Below are 8643 nucleotides of genomic sequence, written 5' to 3'. Positions count from 1 at the left end.
CTATTTTCCTGACTCCAAGGACAGAGGCTGTGCAGTATTTGTATCAATCTGGAAGTAAAGAACATATCTAATCCTCTATGGCTAGGTTGGTTTGGCTGTTTGGGCTGTTGCTTCCTTGTAAAGAGTATAAATCTCAACAGAATTTGTAAAATCTGTGTGTCAGTGCCTAGGCAGTTCTAATACTCCAGAAACACTCATTTCTGGGGCACGGAAAAGGAGACTAAACTATTAGATTGAATCATATGGAATTGCTGGCATTTGATCATTTTGACGTCAAAAATGACAGTTTCATAGGATTCTTATCTAATACCGAACCCAGTCTAGGATTGGTGTGTTCCCAGTAATTCTTTTAACTTCTTTTACAAACATAAGATATATTTCATGAAAAACATAATTGCTGTAGATAAAAAACAGTACTAGACTCAGATAATCAGGAAGTCTGGGAGAACTCACAACATTTTGAAAGCTGCCATTATAGTTATAGAGAGAAAGCACTTTTAAAAAAGTTGTCTAATTATAAATTGAGTTGACCAGGTCAGTAATTTGAGAACTAAAGAAATCTACAGGATATAATTGACCATTCTGGTTGAAGTGATAATAAATTGACTTAAAAACAGTCTAAATTATAGGGAGAACCATGATGGCACTTAGAAGCATACTTTCTAAATGTAAATTGCTTGAAAATTTGAAATGAGCCATTGTCCCATTATTATGGGACAAAGTCTGAAGCAAGTAAATATTTTAACTTTTAGCCTTTGGTGCTAAAGAGTATTCATAAACAGATTATGTAATTTTAAACTTTGCATTGAGAAACTTCCATTTTTTAAAAAAATTATGTATTTGTTTTACAAACACTATTTGCTGGGGAAGCGGAGAAACATATTTCCAACATGTTGCTGATAAAACTTGAAATTGATAATATCTTTGAGGAAAATCTGGTAATGTGTACTGAAAGCCAATGAACGTTTATGTCATACAGTTTCAATAGGAGTGATATCACCTCCAGGTGGGAGACAATGTCTATTGGTGGTGGGGGAATCTTAGTCTTTTAAGTCTTTTAATGTATAAAGTGTGTGTGTGTGTATTAAAATTACATGAGGGGGTGATTAGGAAAATTAAAATTACATGAGGGAGTGATTAGGAAAAAAAATCTAAAAAACCCTTTGATGAATAATAATGAAAAAAAATGTTCAGAAACACTGGCTTACATCTTTGAGTCAATAGCTGAAAAATATAGGAGCTTTTAGAAAATCATAAAAATTTAATTTTAATGACAATATCTAGAAGATGTACAAATAGAGGGTTAATATTTGTAGCAATGCTATTTATAATAATGAGTAATTGAAAGATACCTAAATTTCCAAAAATAGAGGATGATTAAATAAACTGTGGTGTATTCCTAAAATAGAATATGTACTCACTGTATGTGAAAGAAATATGTATGGTATGGAATATCCTCACAGTTCTATAATTGAAAAAAAATTGCATGCCGTTGTAACTTTGTCAAAATGCATATTGACATTTATACATAGAACAAAACTGACTAAAAGGATTCATACAAAAATACTTTACAGTGATTACCAATGAATGGGAAGTGACAAGTAATTTTGTCTTCTCTTTTCTCAACTTTTTTCTTTCCTTTTAATTAAATACTCCTATCAATTCAATACCCATACATAACTGAAATTAAAAATAATACTGAACGGGTTAAAAATAAGTTAAGCTTTGCTTTCCCCCCACCTCCTTATTCAACTTCCCTGAAGCAACAACTTTCAACTTTTTAAAGCTATTTTTCCTTGTGGTTACCTCCATGTAACTAACTTGCTATTTCTCAACTTTTTGTTGTTGTTGTTGATTTCCAGGTGTATTCTACTGACTTCTTATAATATCATATTAGAATTTATCTTCCTTATGTTTCCTTCATCAATCACAAATACCTCTCCTTCCATCAATTGTATCAATATAATTATACCATAAATTTTCCATGCTTAGTATTCTGTGTTGAATTTATTATAGTCAAAAATAATATTTATTGTTAAACTGCATAGTTTACTATGATTACATTTCGTTTTTACTTGTACATTTTCTTGAAGCTAATAATTGTCTTGTTAATTTTTCATGAACCTAATCTTTGTAAATCCTCTAATAGAAATATAGAACTCTTTCTATTCACAGATGTAATAACATACCAGTTTTGTTGTTGTTGCATTTTGTTTTTTCTTGGAGACATCACTTCTGGAGTCCTCCATCTTTCTATATAATTGTTATTAACTGGTTGGGATTATTCATGGCTGTTGTTTTGGAACTTCTCTTTATTGCTATCCTGAAAATGTTCTTTAACTCTCTCCTACTTGAAATGGTTTTGTTTATTTCCTCTCCATTTCTTAGCTTGCTGCTTTGTGTTAGTAAAGCACAATCTTTAGTGGCTCCATGTCAAAGGATGCATAGGAGATAAATTTGTTGAAATTATTCATATCTGAAAATAGTCATTCTGCTCAGATACTTGATTTATAGTATGTCAGAATACTGAAATAATTTTCCCTCAGAAGTTTGAAGAAAAACTTAAATGTTCAGCCTCCACTCTTGGGGTTGAAAAATCCAGTGGCATTGTAATTACTGATACATTGCACATAATACTTTTTTTTTGTTTAGGAATCTTTAGAACTTATTTTTGCCCTTTGTATTCTGAAATTTGATAATGGTGTGCCTTCTTGAGAATCTTCCTCCTTTTCTTTTTCTTTTTTTCTTTTCCTTTTTTTTTTTTAATTTACTATGTTGGGTATTTAGTGGTCCTTTTACTCTGAAAAGTATTATGTACCAGTTATGGAAAATTTTCTTATTTCTACTTTCTCTCTTTCTGGAATTCTTTATTTGAGTTGGATGGTGGGACTTCTTGAATTGAGTCTTTGATTTTCTCATCTAGCTTCCATCTCTTTTTATTTTTTCTAGTTTCTGGTAGATTTCTCCAAGTTTACCTTCCAATTTTCTATTGACTGTTTGCTCTCTTTGTTCTTAATTCAAGAGCTTTCTTTTAAATGCTGTTACTTTTTAAAAAATAGCATATTCTTTCAACTTTGTATATATCTTTCTGAAAATAGGCAGATTAATTTTTGAAGTTATCTCCTTTTGATATTTTTTTGTTTCTTTCTTATTTCTCTTATCTTTTGCTTCTGTCTGTCTTTTAAGGTAGAGGCTTTCCTGAGATAATTAGGAAATATGTCTTTATGATTATGATTCAATTGCTAAAAAACAAAAGGTTATTGTAAGATCTCTATGCTTTCACAGAGCTTCTTGAATCATAGGCTTCACTGTGAATAAGCGGGTAGAAAACTTTTTGTTGAATCACTTCTAAGTGTATCAGTGGGCACTTTTTCTCAATGAAAATCTTCTATTTTCTTTCCTAGGTGTAAGGAGTAGCCAGAGATCTTGGAGGAAATAAATTCTGTTTTTTATTCAGGTGGCAGAGGGGCTCTGGTTTCTGATAACTCCTTATACAAATTTTTAGCCTATTCTATTTATGATCTCATCGTATTTCCTTACATTGAGAAATAACTGGGTCCTTTTGTTCCTGGGTTCATTTTAGTATTTATGAGGAAAAAATTAGTTTCCTTCTGGCATCCTCATCTGCTTGCACACAGCAAATGCAAGAAAGTTAAAAGCTAACTGTGCACTAGTTCCGCCTTTTTTCTTTCAAAATTTTGTTGAAAATTCTGCTCAGCTGTTCTATCCTTGTCTGCTCTCTTTACCATTGTGGGGTTATAACATTGCAGTTTCTTTAATGTAATGCTTGTGGGATCTAGAGGGAAAAAATCGATAAGATCTTGTGTTTGGTTTACTATATTTATCTTGAAGTGCTTCATAAATATTTCCTTTATTTTTTTTCAAGGATCATGTTTTACTTTGGTAATCATGATGATAATATGTATAAAGAAATATAATCCTGTTTCACTTCTTATAATACCTACTACCACTCCACAATGTCTGTGAAACCATAAACAATGACATACATAATCTCTGCACATGGCTTCTGTAATGGCCAATTATGGTCTCCATCATGACTGGACCTTCCTTCTCTACTCAGTCATTGATTGGACTCTGCCCTGTATTTGTCTCTCCTGCCAGAGCAGTTAGATAGCCTGGAGTTTCTGAAGAGGTCCACTCCATCTGTGCCTCTCCTAACTCTCTATTATGGCTGACCTTCTATTATTGCTGCCTACTTATGCCTTTCTTAACCTCATCTCAGATCCTTCCCTACTTCCCATAACTGGCACTGCCCTTGCATTGAAATAGGATCTCTGTGGTGGTGCAGCATCCATTGATGTAGGGTGATAGGAGGCTAATAAGTATAAGATCAACATGGAAAGTCTATTTTCCATATTGTATCATGAGACTATTAATGTATCACTAAATCATTGCTGTATTTAGTAAAGTATTAAAGGGGAGGGTGGTGGGGAGAACGGACTACACTTGTTTCCAGGTCTGTCTCTGGTAAATCCCTGTGGTGGAACCCTTAGCTCCACAGTGTTCCATGTATGTCTTCAGAAAACACGCTATTGTACGAGGTTTAGAACGTCGGCTTTCATGTTCAAAACTTGTTCATGTCAGTGTTCCAGAGATGGTCCCCCTGTGGGACAGTGGCTTGTGATAACACAGTTTCATGAGACTGATACCAGACTCTTAAATTACAGTGGAAGCTATAACTGCTCAAGAGAATAGATAATAACACGAGCCTGAGTTTTACCTTCAATCCCCATGAGCAAGCCACTCTGGAAGCAAAATTATCAGAAGTTTGCTGGTCAAACAGGAAATCAACAACAGGAATTTCATTCTTATTTTCTCCTTTAAGTAAAAGGGAGAATTATTTTATTTTATTATATTATGTTAATCACCATACAGTACATCATTAATTTTTGATGTAGTGTTCCATGATTTATTGTTTTCGTATAACACCCAGTGCTCCATGCAATATATGCCCTCCTTAATACCCATCACCGGGCTAACCCGTCCCCCTACCTCCCTCCTCTCTAAAACCCTCAGTTTGTTTCTTGGAGTCCATAGTCTCTCATGGTTCGTCTCCCCCTCCGATTCCGCCCTGTTCATTTTTCCCTTCCTTCTCCTAATGTCCTCCATGCTATTCCTTATGTTCCACAAATACGTGAAACCATATGATAATTGACTTTCTCTGCTTGACTTATTTCACTTAGCATCATCTCCTCCAGTCCCATCCATGTTGTTGTAAAAGTTGGGTGTTCATCCTTTTTGATGGCTGAGTAATATTCCATGTATTTATGGACCATATCTTCTTTATCCATTGTCTATTGAAGGGCATCTCGGCTCTTTCCACAGTTTGGCTATTGTGGACATTGCTGTTATGAACATTGGGGTGCATATGGCCCTTCTTTTCACTACATCTGTGTCTTTGGGGTAAATACCCAGTAGTGCAATTGCTGGGTCATAGGGTAGCTCTATTTTTAATTTTTTGAGGAACCTCCACACTGTTTTCCAAAGTGGCTGTACCAACTTACATTCCCACCAACAGTGTAAGAGGGTTCCCCTTTCTCCACAACCTCTCCAATATTCGTTGTTTCTTGCCTTGTCAATTTTTGCCATTCTAACCGGTGTAAGGTGGTATCTCAATGTCGTTTTGATTTGAATTTCCCTGAAGGCTAATGATGATGAATATTTTTTCATGTGTCTGTTAGCCATTTGTATGTCTTCTTTGAAGAAGTGTCTGTTCATGTCTTCTGCCCATTTTTTGGCTTGATTATTTGTTTTTTGGTTGTTGAGTTTGAGAAGTTCTTTATAGATCTTGGATATCAACCCTTTGTCTGTAGTGTCATTTGCAAATATCTTCTCACATTCTGTGGGTTGCCTCTTTGTTTTGTTGACTGTTTCCTTTGCTGTGCAGAAGCTTTTTATCTTGATGAAGTCCCAAAAGTTCATGTTTGCTTCTGTTTCACTTGCCTTTAGAGATGTATCTTGAAAGAAGTTTGTGTGGCCAATGTCAAACAGGTTACTGCCTATGTTCTCCTCTAGGATTTTCATGGATTCTTGTCTCACATTGAGGTCTTTCATCCATTTTGAATTTGTCTTTGTGTATGGTGTTAGAGGATGGTCAAGTTTCATTCTTCTGTATATAGCTGTCCAATTTTCCCAGCACCATTTATTGAAGAGACTGTCTTTTTTCCATTGCATATTTTTTCCTGCTTTGTCGAAGATTATTTGGCCATAGAGTTGAGAGTCCATATCTGGGCTCTCTCTTCTCTTCCATTGGTCTATATGTCTGTTTATTTGTGCCAGTACTATGCTGTCTTGGTGATCACGGCTTTGTAATATAGCTTAAAATCAGGCAGCGTGATGTCCCCAGCTTTTTCTTTTTCAACATTTCCTTGGCAATTTGGGGTCTTTTCTGATTCCATACAAATTTTAGGATTGTTTGTGGCAGCACTTCGAAAAATGTCATTGGATTTTGATTGGGATGGCGTGAAGGTATAGATTACTTTGGGCAGCATAGACATTTTAACAATGTTTATTCTTCTGATCCATGAGCATGGAATGTTTTTCCATCTTTTTGTGTCTTCAATTTCTTTCATGAGTGTTCTGTAGTTCCTAGAGTATAGATCCTTTACCTCTTTGGTTAGGTTTATTCGGAGGTATCTTATGTTTTTTGGTGCTATTGTAAATGGAATTGATTCTCTAATTTCTCTTTCTACAGTTGCATTGTTAGTGTATAAGAAAGCAACTGATTTCTGTGCATTGATTTTGTATCCTGCCACATTACTGAATTACTGTATGAATTCTAGTAATTTGGGCGTTGAATCTTTTGGATTTTCTACATAAAGTATCATGTCATATGCGAAGACAGAGAGTTTGACTTCTTTACCAATTTGAATAACTTTTACTTCTTTTTGTTGTCTGATTGCTGTTGCCAGGACTTCTAGTACTATGTTGAACAATAGTGGCAAGAGTGGGCATCCTTGTTGTGTTCCTGATCTTAAGGGGAAGGCTCTCAGATTTTCCCCATTGAGGATGATATTCGCTATGGGTTTTTCATAGATGGATTTTATGAAATTGAGCAATGTTCCCTCTATCCCTATACCCTGAAGAGTTTTAATCAGGAAAGGATGCTGTATTTTGTCTAATGCTTTTTCTGCAATTGAGAGGACCATAGGTTTCTTCTCTCTCCTCTTATTAATGTGTTCTATCACATTGATTGATTTGCGAATGTTGAACCATCCTTGCATCCCGGGGATAAATCCCACTTGATCATGGTGGATGATCCTTTTAATGTATTGTTGGATCCTATTAGCTAGGATTTTGTTGAGGATTTTGGAATTCATATTCATCGGAGATATCAGTCTGAAATTCTCCTTTTTGATGGGGTCTTTGCCTGGTTTGAGTTTAAGGTAATGTTGGCCTCATAGAATGAGTCTGGAAGCTTTCCTTCTGATTCTATTTTTTTGTAACAGCTTCAGGAGAATAGGTATTATTTCTTCTTTGAATGTTTGGTAGAATTCCCCAGGGAATCCATCAGGCCCTGGACTCTTGTTTTTTGGGAGATTTTGATCACTGCTTCAGTCTTGTTACTGGTTTTTGGCCTATTCAGGTTGTCGATTTCTTCCTGTTTCAGTCTTGGTAGTTTTTAGGTTTCCAGTAAGGCTTCCATTTCTTCCAGGTTGTTTAATTTATTGGCATATAGTTGTTGATAATAATTCCTAATAATTGTTTCTATTTCCTTGGTGTTAGTCATGATCTCTTCCCTTTCATTCATAATTTTATTAATTTGGGTCCTTTCTCTTTTCTTTTGGATAAGTCTGGCCAGTGGTTTATTGATCTTATTAATTCCTTGATATCATCTGTATCTATAACAGATACCAAAAATAAAATTTTGTATATATTATCTTACACAAACTCTTGTAATGGCTTTTGTTGCAAAATGTAAGTTTTAGTTACTTATAAGCCTCTCTTAGCTTGACTGAATATTTTGAAGACTGAAACATGTCTCATTCATTTTCATGCAGAACATACAGGTGTTAAAAATGTTGATTGGATGAATGAATGGCTGAGTAATAGTCAGCATAAGTGGCTGAATGCTAATGTATTCATATATTTGCCTTGGAAGTTGTTTAAATAGAAGTTGGATGAACACTTTTTAAGGGTGCTATAGGGACAAACCCAATGTCCATGTTTATGTTTAAATTTTGTAAATATTCTCAAAATCCTCAATTATCTTAGAAACTTCATGGAATCTAATTGTCTATTTAGGTGAAAACTGGCTGGCAAGGGGTGATGACACAGGGAATAGCTAATCAGAGAGAAGGAGGTGGCTAATACTCCCAAACATTATGTAACTACTTCTTCTATTGAATTTATTAAAAAGTCTTTTCCAGTTTTATTGATATATAGTTGGCATATAGCATTTTGTAAATTAAACCTATATACTGCAAAGTTGGTTACCACAATAAAGTTAGTTATGCATTCATCCTTTCAGTTAGCATTTGTGTGTGTGTGTGTGTGTGTGCGTGTGTATGGTGAGAACATTTAAGATCTACTTTTTAACCACTCTCAAATATACATTATAATATTTTTCACTATAGTCCCCATGCTGTACATTAGCACCCCAGAACTTATTTATCTGATAAC

Source organism: Eumetopias jubatus, unplaced genomic scaffold (assembly GCF_037043125.1).
Source record: "Eumetopias jubatus isolate StellerSeaLion01/CBP00866 unplaced genomic scaffold, mEumJub1_p1.0 scaffold_13, whole genome shotgun sequence".
NCBI classification, from domain to species: Eukaryota; Metazoa; Chordata; class Mammalia; order Carnivora; family Otariidae; genus Eumetopias; species Eumetopias jubatus.
Note: the sequence above shows the minus strand (reverse complement) of the source record.